The sequence below is a fragment of the Dermacentor variabilis genome, chromosome 7 (assembly GCF_050947875.1).
Source record: "Dermacentor variabilis isolate Ectoservices chromosome 7, ASM5094787v1, whole genome shotgun sequence".
NCBI classification, from domain to species: domain Eukaryota; kingdom Metazoa; phylum Arthropoda; class Arachnida; order Ixodida; family Ixodidae; genus Dermacentor; species Dermacentor variabilis.
Window position 1 is genome coordinate 176,312,756 of NC_134574.1, and position 13,447 is coordinate 176,326,202.

Consider the following 13,447-nt stretch of genomic DNA (forward strand, 5'->3'; position numbering starts at 1 on the left):
CGGTACTCCGGAAAAAGTGCTTGGAACGACGGTAACTTCCGCTACTGAGTCGACCTTGAATTTGAGTGGGACTCCATTCACGTGGACTGAAACAAACTTAGCCTTTGCCTCATGACTGCTCTTGACAGCATGCATCTCGATGGCATGTGACTGTCGGCTTTGCGAGCGCTGTTTGGCTAAGAAAACTGCTTGGAAGTGTCCTTTCTTTTTGCAAAACTTGCAAACAGCTTTGTTGGCAGGACAACATTTCCGCTGATGCTCATCTCGTCCGCAGAAGTGACACGATCTATGCGCGCCGGCGAGGAGCGTTTCTCTTGCTGCCGCCGTTGATGTGTTTCGCTACATCAACGGCGACTGGCCCAGATAACCGGTTTTCTCGTTCCGCATCTTCGTGCAGCCGTGCATGCAGAAGCGTTTTATCGAGCGTCAAGTCAGAAGTACGGCAGAGTTGTTCCGATAAACTGCTGTCCAGCAGACCAACAATAAAACGAGCCTGTCCTCAATTCACGCTGAGCCGTAGTTGCATCTTTTTACCATGTTTCGCAACGGGGAATAAAAGGCATCGACGCTCTCGTCTCCTTGCTGCGTCCGCTTGTGAAAACGATAACTCTCGTGAATTTCGTTTAGCGGGTGCACGAAATACGAGGTGAACTTGCTTCTAACAGCGCTGTACGACTGAACTTCTTGGGCCGACAAGTTGAAAGACGCCAGCACGCGTCGACCTTGAACACCCTGCAATAAAGAAGCGTTCGTACCCGAACCTCGTCGCTAGCTTGATACAATCCTGTAGCGTAGGCATAGTCTTCGAACTACTCAATCCAGGTAGACCATGCACTTGGGTCGGCGAAGTCGAAGCTCGATGGCTGTTGGAGTCCAGGTACCCCGGCAAGCACAGCGTCCGGCTTGTTCGCCATTAGAGAGAGCGAACGGCGACCACTTCTGACACCAGGTACGATGTGGGGTGCTGACAGACGCTAGCCGCGTCTACACAAGTGACTCGGAGCCGCCTTGACCGAATGAATGCTCCACACCTTTAATCGGCACCCACATATATAGAACGCATGGCGCGTAGCGCTGTCTACACTTTTGTCCCTGTATAATATGTTCCATGGCATTATACATTCCCCAAAGCTTCTTGATCATATGCAATTGTTTGTGCCGCAACAGTATACCAGGGAGCATGCCGCATTCTTTGCCTGGCCTTGCTGCATTAAAGACTGCGCTAAATATGACTCGACTCAAAAAAACATGTTAGAAGAAATGTGATTCTATTGGCATTCATCAGAGTTAATTTCCTGTGTTTTGTGTATCTGTAGATCATCATGTATGTTGAACTCCCTTTTACCCTTCCTTATTTTGTTTTCCCTATTTGTTTATCTGTCTCGCCTTGTTTTGTCTGCCACATTCATGTTTTCTGTACATTTTGCCTCGTATATTGCTTTTTAAGTGCACCAGTTCAAAGGCTCTCTAGCTGTTCCTGGGCACTTTAATAAATATTTAATTAATTAATTAATTAATTGATTGATTGATTGATTGATTGATAATTTAAGTATAATATCATGCTTTTTATGTATGCACTAGCGTATTATTTCAGTGCCGTAGCGTTTGTGCAACTTAAGAAAAGGCATGAATTAAGAAAGTGCAATAAAATGCTATGCGCCTTATCATATACACTGTGCGAATAATTTTTTCCTAGTTTTAATAAAGTTTAGCTACTGTATCCAGTGTTGTGGAATAAAATAATATGCCACAGCTATTACTGCGTGCCTCGCAGAACAAATTGAACGTCCTTCTCAGTCAAAACGTCATAGTTGACTGAAAACAATAAACTGGTATTTGTTTTGTGTGTGGTGACGTGAAGTGTATAAATTGTGAAAAGAACCTGTTTATATAAATATATATTTTTACATTATGCAAATGAGCTGGCCCATACATTCGAATAAGTGCTTCTAGAGTACGACTTGGCAAAGGCCAACGAAAGACACCTATTAAAGCTCTCCGATTCTCAAGCTTGTGTTATCTGACGGTATGCCTTTCATTAAAGTAGAGAAAGACATATTTGACATGTTGAAACCAGTTACAATAGAACATGGCCTTTACACAGTGGAAAATTTTCGACCAAAACAGTCAATGTGAAGGCCTCCCGATGCAGTGTTGATGCTTCAAAACAACCTAGAATAATAAATGAGGTGCTCCATGGGCAAGATTGTTTAGAATCGAGAATCAAGAGGAAGCAAGCTATCATTTATGTAAATTTTAGCTATTCCAGAGTTTTTTTGTGAGCGCTTCAATTCTTTTTCAATTCCATTCTTTTTGCTTATTTTTTCAGAGCCCACTTTTTCACGTTTCTTTCATGCCACCAAAAGCATAATTATATTGTCACGAAGTTCATTGAAGTTCCCTCTGAACCGTTCTTTCGCGTAGGTCTTGACCTGCTTGGTCCTTTTCCGACGACGACTAGAGAGAATAAGTGGATCGCCGTCGCTACTGATTACGCGACACGCTACGCGATAACAAAGGCGCTGCGGACTAGTTGCGCAACAGACGTCGCCGATTTTCTCCTCCACGACTTCATTCTCCACCACGGTGCACCTCGACAGTTACTTACAGACCGCGGCCGCTCGTTCTTATCTCGAGTTCTCAACGACCTCCTCCGCTCTTGTGCCACTGAGCACAATCTTGCCACTGCCTACCACCCACAAACGAACTGTCTTAAGGCGGAACCGCATGGCGCGATTTCAGGCGCGATTGACGCGCGGATGGTGGGACACGCGCGTCATTTTGACGCGTGCCCAGCATGATCCGTCACGAAATCGCGCCGCCGCGTGCTGCTGCTCGGAGTAGAAAAAAACGCGTCGCACGGCGCGTCCACCAATCAGAGTTCAGATAAGTCACGTGGCATTTGGTCACGTGGCATCTTGGGGTTTTTCTTGCCACCAGATGGCCCTACTCTCTGCGCATCTCGACGGAACCTCCTAGGAGCACTTTTTTTTTCTCGGCAGAACTGGCGCGCGCGTCAAAGAAAACGCGTGCTACCGTGATTTCGTTCGCGCATCGCGTTGGTTCGCGAATCGTTTTCACCTAAAATGGACAAAGCAACCTTCAACATGGCCCAAATAAATTAAGTGGACAAGCGTGGCGTCTCATCGCTTATGCTGGCTAGACAATTTGCTAATAATATTACCTGTGTATGGTACTCGCTCTCTTCTCAACCATGCAGGCCGCACCCACATATACCTTCTGGCCCGCATTTTTTCTTGCTTCAGTATCAGCACCCCCCTTAATAGCAGCAATCGCCTCTTCTGTTCGGTAGTAAGCGGCCGACACTCCTTTTTATATGTGAAGTTGTAAACAATCAGTGGCCTCTCAGCATGCGGAAGGCACATAGTCGCAGTTTCGCACATAATATTGCTGCTTGAAATTACGCTTGATAAATACGCTTCGCAAAAAAATGTTGCTGTCTATTACACTAAGATTATTTTTATTGTAGTGTTCTGTAAGTTTAACGGCATATTATATATGCGGTAACAGAGAAAATGCATGTCGTTGAGAGTTATGTTGTCTGGCAACCCGGAAAACGTGGCGCGATAGCGCCACTCCTCCTTTTCGTACGGTTGCTCGCGCGCCGACGGCAACACGGGCGTCTGCCGCGCGTATCGTTTTTCGCGAGCGAAAAACGCGCCATGCGGTTCCAGCTTTACGGAATGTCTCAACCGAACAGCACAGATATGCTGTCGATGTCCAACGATCGCTGCGACTGGGACGCCGCGCTGGCTAACGTGACGTTCGCGTATAACTCGTCCCGACAATGCACGGCAGGATATTCACCCTTTTATCTCTTGTATGGTCGCGACCCCACGTTGCCGTTTGACACCATCCGCCCTTCTGTGCCACGTGTTGCAACTGAGTACGCTAATGAAGTCATCGATCGCGCTCACATGGCACGTGAAGTCACCTGACCTCGTTTATTAGCCTCGAGCATACACAAAAAGAGCGTCACGACCGTTGCCATCGCGATGTTAAGTTCGCGCCAGGTGCTTGGGTGCTCCTCTGGTCACTAAGCCGTCGGGTTGTCCTCTCCCAGAAGCTTCTCTCTTGCTACACAGGGCCTTGGGAAGTCCTACGCCAAGTTAACGACGTAAATTACGAGATTTCGCCGCTACACTCTGATGCATCCTCAAGTCAGACGCCTCTTGACGTCGTGCACGTTTCGCGGCTGAAACCATACTTCGCTCACAATTCTTCGCCTACCATGTGCCGAGACGGCGCTTCACCACCAAGGGTCCTGTTACGGAAGGATGAAACGAGAGGAAGGAGATCGGAGACGTTGGCTGCTGCGCGTTGTTGTTGGTCAGCCATCTTAACTACTCGGACTCATCCTGCATATATATATTGGATATATAGTCTTTCTATACTAGCAACATCCCCGTAGTTCCCCCCTACATATATATATATATATATATATATATATATATATATATTGTGTGTGTGTGTGTTATTTATAGCATTATTTACTCTGAGGAAGGCTGCTCCATGCACCAGCCGAAACCGTTAAGTACACACGTCTTACATCCAAAAGGCTCGTCGGTGTGTGTGTGTGTGTGTGTGTGCGTGTGTGTGTGTGTGTGTGTGTGTGTGTGTGTGTGTGTGTGTGTGTGTGTGTGTGTGTGTGTGTGTGTGTGTGTGTGTGTGTGTGTGTGTGTGTGTGTGTGTGTGTGTGTGTGTGTGTGTGTGTGTGTGTGTGTGTGTGTTTCTTCAAAGTTCAGCACACAGCAGCCGACGTAACATATGCAGGAAAGATGCCACGAACCTTTTTTTAAGTAAGACGCGCGTACTTAACGTTTCCGGCTGGTGCATGGGGCAGCCTTCCTCAGAGTACCAGCACAACTTCTCCCAAAATAGTAGTACTTCCTCGACATCACTTTGTCATTGAGTGGCGGTCGCATTTCCACATCCCTATACAAGAAGCCGACATATCGTCAACAATATCTGCATTTATATAGCAGGCACCTCCACCACTGCAAAACAAACATCCCCTCATCCCAGGCCCACAGATACAGAAGAATCTGTTCCGAATCTGCACAATTTGAGAGACACGCGGAGGAGCTGAAATCCGCTCTTGTACGCCAAAAAATATCCTCCACAAATAGTAGACAATGCCATTGAACGCGCCCGAAGCTTAGATCAAGCAGATATAACGGAAGAAAGGGCCAGCAATACCCAATCAGATCCGAACTTCGTCCTCACATGCATACCGGTGCTCCACGGGTCAATGCCATTCTGAACCGCCATTTTAACATAAGTAAACAGAGCATCCGACTAGCTACTATCTTCAGGCGGCCGCCTCATGCGGTATATAGAAAAAACAAAAATTTAAGGCACTTGTTAGTCAGGGCGAGGACACAGAAGCCCAACGCGCCCAAGGGTTGTCGACCGTGTGGGAAACCTCGTTGTAAGGTATGTCGTCACATGACAACAACAGACACAGTTGAGACATCGAACTCGTCCTTTGTACATAAATTTAACGAAAAATCTTGACTGTGATTCCAGTAACGTTGTGTAGAAAATTCGATGCGAGTTGTGTAAGCAGAATATATCGGACAAACAAAAGCACCTTTTCACCTGAGGTTCAACAATCACTGTGCGCATCTGAAAAGTTTCCCGAATTCACCCTTTGCCAGATCGCTGCTTTGAACGCGTTAGCGTCGTGCTCTTGCAGCGGGTTTCCAACGCACTCGTGCACGCGAGCAGAGAAAATATTTTTTCATTCGTAAATTTTAAACGTACGCTCAAGAAATTAATCAGTCCGGGGTGGCTGACGTGCCTCCGGGATATGCAGTGAGAGTGCATGGGGAGCGCGAACACATGTTTTCTACTCGAAAATGCACACCTTGGCCACTGCTTGCTGCTCCTTCCGCGTGGGCCTCAAGGGGGCGAGCGGAAAACTAATAAATCCGCTTTCTTCCGCCCTTGCACCCAAGTAGCCATTCTGAGTGACCTATTGCCCCTTCTGGGAATCCGCACGAGCTGATGTGGTGTCAGTTGTCCGTTAAACGTCCGAAAACTGCACCACACGTAGGCTCCTTAGCTCGGCTCCCTAAAACTAAGCCCAGGGGCGCACTCGCTTTGCGAACCCCGCGTATATATTCTTTAGAAAAAACCTCGGCTGAACCACCAAGTTGCTGGAACGGGCCGCGCGTTGTATATGTGTCTTGTGACACTGCGTCACTTCGGTCTTCCTTCCGGGTCCCTTTTCTTTTGTGCCCCCCGCCGCCCTATTCAACTTGCCCTCTCTCCTGCTGCAACGGCGGCACGCGCACTGGTGCTGCGCAGCGACCGTTTTCTCCTTCCTTGCCTCGTGTCAACGGGAACCTAGCTGCCGCTACTCTTAGCCCCCATTCCGGTCTCCTTCCTCCTGTTTTACTTTCCTTTTTTTTTTCACTGACCTCGTTGCCTTGCAATCATGGGACTCCTCTTTCCTTTTCCCTTCATCGCTGCCAATAAGGCACGTGTAAATCTGCCACAACGCCGAGAAAAAGTCAATCACTGTCACAACTGTCCCTTTCGGTTTGATGGTTCTGAGAACGACCGGGCACCAGGTCTGCTATCTTCACTATCAGTGCCGGACTGCCATTTTCTTGTATATATATATATATATATATATATATATATATATATATATGTTGAGACAACCCACGTGGACGATATCAGTTGACGTGGACGACAGGGAAGCATCGGCAGGATCTACTCCATAAGTCACATCACTGAGTTGGGCAGAGACCGGGAGAGCAGTTTTTCCGAGAGGCCCACATGCCGTGAAGGAGTCCAAAGGAGTACGAGGTAGCCAGCAGAGAACTGGACATCACGATGACGGTTTTCATAAAGAGACTTCTGTCTTGCCTGCGAGAAGGCGACGGTGGGAAATCTGGCGTGCCTGGGCGGCTATAGCTATAGCGTCGCGAGCGTACTCAGACGGGAACTCGAGAGCAGTTGGCAGGAGCGCGTCGAGAGGCAATGTCGGGTCACGACCAAAGAGGAGATAGAAGGCGGAGTAGAGAGCGGTGTCGTGACGTGACGAGTTGTACGCAAACGTCACATGTGGAAGCCCGGCGTCCCAGTCACGAGGGCCTGATGAGACATACATCGAGAGCATATCTGTAAGTGTTCGGTTCAGGCGTTCAGTGAGGCCACTCGTCTGAGGGTGATATGTTGTCGTGAAATTGTGTTTCGTGACACAAGAGCGAAGTAGATCTTCAATAACCCGAGATAAAAAGTAGCGGCCTCTGTCTGTGAGAAGCTGGCGAGGAGCTCCGTGGTGTAAGATGACGTCTTGGAGCAGGAAGTCTGCGACGTCGACAGCACAACAGGTCGGGATGGCTCGTGAGACCGCATAGCGGGTTGAAGAATCCGTTGCCGTGGCGATGTACTTATTGCCAGTTCTGGAGGTAGGGAAAGAGCCCAACAGGTCGGGGCCAACACGATAAAACCGTTCGGTGGGTATGTCAAGTGGCTGGAAGGTTCCAGCCGGAAGCAAAGCAGGCTTCTTACGACGTTGGCATGGATCGCAAGCAGTGACCTAACGTCGCACGGTAGGGTAGAGTCGAGGGCAGAAAAATCGTCGCCGGACACGATCGTAGGTCCTGGAAACACCCAGGTGGCCAGCTGTGGGGACATGATGGAGTCGCGCGAGTAGAGTTGCCCGGAGATGAGAAGGAACGACTATCAGCAGTTCATGTCCTTCTGTGCCCATATTTCGGTGGTATAATATGCCGGTCCAAAACGAGGAACAATCTAAGCGAGGGGTCTGACGGGTCAGAACGGAGGTGGTGGATGAGGTCGCGCAAGGATGTATCACGTGATTGCTCCTCGCCGATGTGGTGAAAGGCGGAGAGCGTGAATATTCCAGCAGTTGCATCACTGGAGTTAGGAGCGTCGACGGGGTGCCGAGACAAACAATCGGCATCCTGGTGTAGCCTGCCGGACTTGTACACCACTGTGTACGCCACTGTGCAGGTGAATTTTTGAAGACGTAGTGCCCAACGACCTAGGCGACCCGTTAGATCCTTAAGTGTCGAGAGCCAACAGAGAGCGTGATGGTACGTGATAGGAGTGAAAGGCTGACCGTATAAGTACTGCTGGAATTAGCTCACTGCGCGTACGAGCGCGAGGCACTCGCGCTCTGTATTGCGATCAGCGTGTGAAAGTAGGCGACTTGCGTACGCAATAATTTTGTCACGCCCACGTTCATACTGAGCTGAAACCGTGCCAGTTCCATAGCCACTAGCATCTGTACTGACCTCTGTTGGGGCAGATGGGTCGAAGCGAGCATGAATTGACGGAGTAGTGAGCAGGGTGATAAGGCGTTGGAAGGCAGCAGCTTAGTCAGGACCCCTGAAAATGGGGCGCCTTTCTTCAGAATTTCAGTCAGAGGGCGAGTAATGTATGCAATATTTCTAACAAATCGACGGATATAAGAGCATCAGCCTACAAAGCTGCTGACTTCATTGGCACAGGTCGGCACAGGAAACCCAGAACAGCACGAACTTTTGCGGGGCCGGGGCGAACGCCAGATGAGTCGACGAGATGACCGAGGATAGTAATTTGGCGGCGACCAAAGCGGCACTTCGAAGTATTCAATGGTAGCACAGCAGCACGCAAGACGGAAAGAATAGACTAAAGCCGTTCCAGGTGTGTCGCGAAGGCCGGCGAGAACACGATGACGTCATCGAGGTAACAAAGGCATATAGACCACTTAAAGCCGTGCAAGAGCGCGTCCATCATACGCTCGAATGTGGCGTTGCACAAGCCGAATGGCATGACTCGAAACTCATAAAGGCCTTCTGGCGTAACAAATGCGGTATTCTCACGGTATATTTCATCGACTGCAATCTGCCAGTAACCCGAGCGCAGGGGTGCTATGCAGGATGCGCCGAGTTTCTCGTTCACCCGAGTTTTACCCGAGTTTGCTCGACGGCAGTCAGTGAACGGAGATAGCGCGCAACGCGCCGAAGGTGCAGGCAAAAAAATATGCAGACAAAAAGCCGCGTATGACAACATGAGCGCACCCTGCGCGGCACGCTGCTTCCACGTTTCAAGCGCAGAAGGCTGCACGACGAAACGCGCCAGCGGCACGTATTGTTATCAGCGGATTATCGCAACTTAGCGAAACCGTGACTGTCCCGCTGTCTGTCTGCACACTTGCCGTGAGCCGCTTGCCCCGCCTTTCCCGGGCGCGTCAAGGGCGTGCCTTTTCTTTCGGGCGCTATCTTTCTTTCCTCCATCGAATGGGAACAGGGTACATGCGGCGCATTCTTGCACCTACACTTTCACTCAAACGAATACGTTAAAGTACAACAAATAAAATAATGAACATTTTTATTTCTCTAAGTATCTGTTTTTTTTGTTTTCAACGCTAGAAATTTGTGATGACAAACGGAGATCGAGCAAATTATTAAATTTTGCACTTCTTGCCGCGAGTGGCGACAGTGAGGCGAAAGCTTAGAAGCGGTACATTGAAGCGGGTCGCGCGCACAAAGGCGTTAATACGGTGATAAGTCGCCTAGGGGCGCTGCAGAGCTATTCTCAATAATGTTGGTCATGATCCATGGAGGGTCATGGCCACTCTTTCTCTATTAGGGGAATAAAAACACAGCGCCGCGGTACGGCTGTTCATCGCAGGCGCTTCACTAGGCCATTAAGGCTCCCGGTTTACCAGCTAAAAACGACACAACGGCTGTCGTTGCGAAATGGCGGTATGTTATTGTAGAGTGCGTAGTGACGCAGTTCAGTGAAAATGTACCAGTTTATCTTTGTGCGCGAAGCCTCTGCGATACATTGCGAAAAGTGCGTGCTTCCCCAGCGACACAATTCATCGCTTGCCCAGTGAAGGTGCCTCTGAGCGCATGTAGTACGCAGTATATGAGTGTGTTGTGCAGTCGAAGGTGCTTGCAGATTACCTCTGCTGGAGCCAGCAGCGATCGCAGATGGATATCGTAACGACACCGTAGCACTCGCATTTTGGCAGGTGAGGGCTCTTGTGTGCAGTTATGAAATCAGATTTCGAACTGAGAGAGGTGTTGGAACTGTTGAGTGCGCAGTGCTTGTGATGAAGAAATGCCATTGCACTGGGTCTAGAAGAGCGAGCGATTCTCAGACGCTGATCGTGTTTACAACGCTGTGGCTCCGTTTCATCACCGATGACAGAGCAGCCATCTCAGACGACTGCTGCAATACGCACTCCTCAGCATCGTCGTCCCCCTCGCCGCATCGACGCCTTGTAAGCACAGTGACGTGCCGATAATTATTTACTGTGCGCTACGCGCCACAATGCAGGCCATGAAACCGTGTTGTGCGGCCATCTCAGCCCGAGAAGATGTATAAGCCAGCGACAGTCAACGCTTTGTTTTCGATAGTGGTGTTCAGTACATCACCGATGACAGTGCGTTGTGCGCGTTTTATGTCGGCGGTCAAGATTGTTGATGCCTCTCAGCTCGACACCGCGTCGCTGTTGCCGGAAGATAAGTTGGGCGTGGCCCAACTGTAGTGGGTGCGCGCACAAGAGTTACATGCCTCGCGCGGGGCGTGACCTCTGGTTTTGATTGACAGGCGAACTCGTGCTAAACTCGTACATCGCGAAACCCCCTCCGAGTTCAACTCGGGAACATGGCGGCGGCAGCAGCAGCCTGTTTCATTGCATCCAGCGGCAGCAAGCGTCAGTATGAGCGTCTGGACCTGTTCACCCACATGACCGACGGGGAGTTTCAGCGTCATTTTCGCCTGTCGAAGACATCAGTGCGCTGGCTGTGCAACGAGCTAGGCGAAGACTCTCGTCTGCGGAGACAGCGTGGCGGGCTTCATTCGCTCACCGTCGTAGAGCAAGTCATCTGTGCGCTCCGTTTCTACGAGACTGGGAGTTTTCAGAGAAGCGTCGGCGCCGAGCGTTACATTGGACGCCATCAAACTGCTGTTAGCCACTGTGTCAGAGATGTGTCTGACGCGCTTATCGATGCGGTAGTGCGTAAGCGGTGGCTAGCTTTCCAGAATACTGCGGCTGAGCGGGCATATATAAAAGAATGCTTCCTACTTCGTGAGAACATTACGAACGTAGTCGGGTGTGTCGATGGAACGTACGTAGGAATTAAGGCGCCTTCAATGTCAGCGTTACTGTGATTAACATTGAAGCAATGTTTAGACACGCCATATTGCCAAATTCGTCACTTCTGTGTAGCCGACTTAAATTTTGTGTTAGCGACATCTCACATGCGGCTGCTAATGATACTGACTTTTTCGCTGGTTGATGACTTTTTGCCGATTGTTCTACTTGTCTGTCAGGGTGCCTTCCAAATGGCTCACTTTCTTGGGAAAGAGGTTAATAAGTATAAATAGATAAATGGATATCACAAATTGTGTGAAGTAACCTATGAATCCTAATCTCATGAAGAACTTGGGGTTCTTCATTGGTGAAGTTACTTAGTATGCACAATGCTGAATTTTGGTCATGCGTAATCTATCGACTGCACTATGAAACAGCGAGGCATTGCACAATTTGTTCCAGCGCGAGATGTGGATGTTGCGCCAAGCCGGTTGTGCCTATGCATTTGTGGCGAAATGAAAATGCATTAAGAATCTTAGTGTGTTGGCTTGCATGAAGAGAATACTTCAGATTGTTTGCTCTGTTCACCGTCGATGCATGTGCCAGAGGTTCAGTGTATGTTCTTATTTTGGAGGGGCAGAGTTATTCTGGATGGACAAATTGTATATTTTCGTCTCATAATGGGGCTCTAACTCTTAAGCAGTAGAATAATGCACATCCAATGCTCTGCAGAACTCTCTGTACATGATGTCATGAACCACCAAGGCAAAATTACACATCGGGAGAAATGTGGTGCAGATGCCAATGAAAAGTGCGTCTTTAACCCACTATGATAAAAATAAAATTGCAGAGCAAATAGACCATTTGTGCAGCTTTAGAGCAATGATTGCACAAAACGTGATATGCTCAAACGAGTAAACACTTGCTGCAATGCCAAAGTAGGCTGAGCGACATGCAGCGTATATTGGCATTGAACATGTCTCGTAACCATTATTTTTATTGTAAGCCCTCGCTGTCGCACCTTTCCCTCTGGCACTCCCTTTACTTAAACGTACACTGTATTTCCTTTGGTGTCAGGAATCAAAGGGGCAAGCATTAACCAGCCTTGCAGCAGCAAGACTGGTTAATGCTTGCCCCTTTGATTCCTGTGAATTTAGTGGTAAAGAATATGGCACGTGCATACATAAACCTGTGCTGCAAAATTTAACATTTGTGATTTTTTGGAGAGCTAATTTGTGTTGGGAAATTTCAAATATGTGCACCATTGTGGCCTAATAACTAGAGCATTGGTGATGTTGAAGACTGGGTGTATTGGTATAGTAGCTTGAAGTTTAATTGCACAACAATTCGACGGGACACAAAGAAGAGAAATACACACAGCAGAATGCTTTGCTGTGTGTGTTACACTTCTTTTTGTGCCGTTGAATTGTTGTGCGATCCAACTTCAAATAGAGCATTGGGCTTCCTTGGTGCAGGACCGAGGAAGTGTGAGCTATTCGACAACATGCCAGTGCGTTGCCACACCATTATGGAAGTCGGAAGGTTTGCAAACAAAGCTTTGCTTTCAAATCCACCTGCTCATGTTATACAAGCACTGATTGAAAGAACCATCATACAAAATAATGGTGAAATCAATGGCCTGTGAAAAGTGTAATTTGTATATAGACACTGTTGACATAATAGGTGCCATACTGGCCTCAAAATTGTACTGGACAGAGCAGTTTGTTTCCTATGTGAAGCACAACCTCCCATTACATGCTGTGCAGACAACCAAGCTCAGTTTGTTTTGACGTGCTACACAAAATTCACTGTAATCTGTTTTTGATTCTAAAGAAGTGCCAAACACCACCTCTTCTTCAAGGACGTCGTGGGAATATTTGGCGAGACCTTTTGCAGCCCCTCATAATGGAAGTGTGGCCAGCCAGCTTTGCTTGGATGCCGCTATAGATTTCTGCTCCTGATCATTGTGTGCTATCAAGTTGCAGAAGTCTATGCAACTGGTGCAAGGCATTACGTGTTTCTGTAGTCGGATACAACTTTAGGAGGCTGCGGAATCTGCACTTTGAGGCAGGTGAACACAAGCCTGCACCGATGGGCACGCACGCTAGACCGACATCGTGCCGCCGGACAGACTAATACCTGCTCGTTGGAGAGGGACTATTTCTTTAGACGTGGAGGCAATCGGCTGCTGCGTTTTGGTCATCTGGGCAGGGCCCCTCCTGTCTTCTGAAGTTTTTTCCGACTGTAAAGGATGCTGCTTTTTATACATCACAAAAGGACAAAGTGCACAATTATTTGGCCTATGAAATGGATACATCAGAAGTGTGCTATGCAAGGGCTTAAGATGTGTGAAAT

General features: G+C 48.5%; 1 protein-coding gene across 4 annotated transcripts in view; it reads left to right on the forward strand.

Annotated features, from left to right (window-relative positions):
• LOC142588529 (uncharacterized) overlaps nucleotides 1–13,447 on the forward strand; it is a 506,469-nt gene that overhangs the window by 274,230 nt on the left and 218,792 nt on the right. The window lies entirely within an intron of this gene.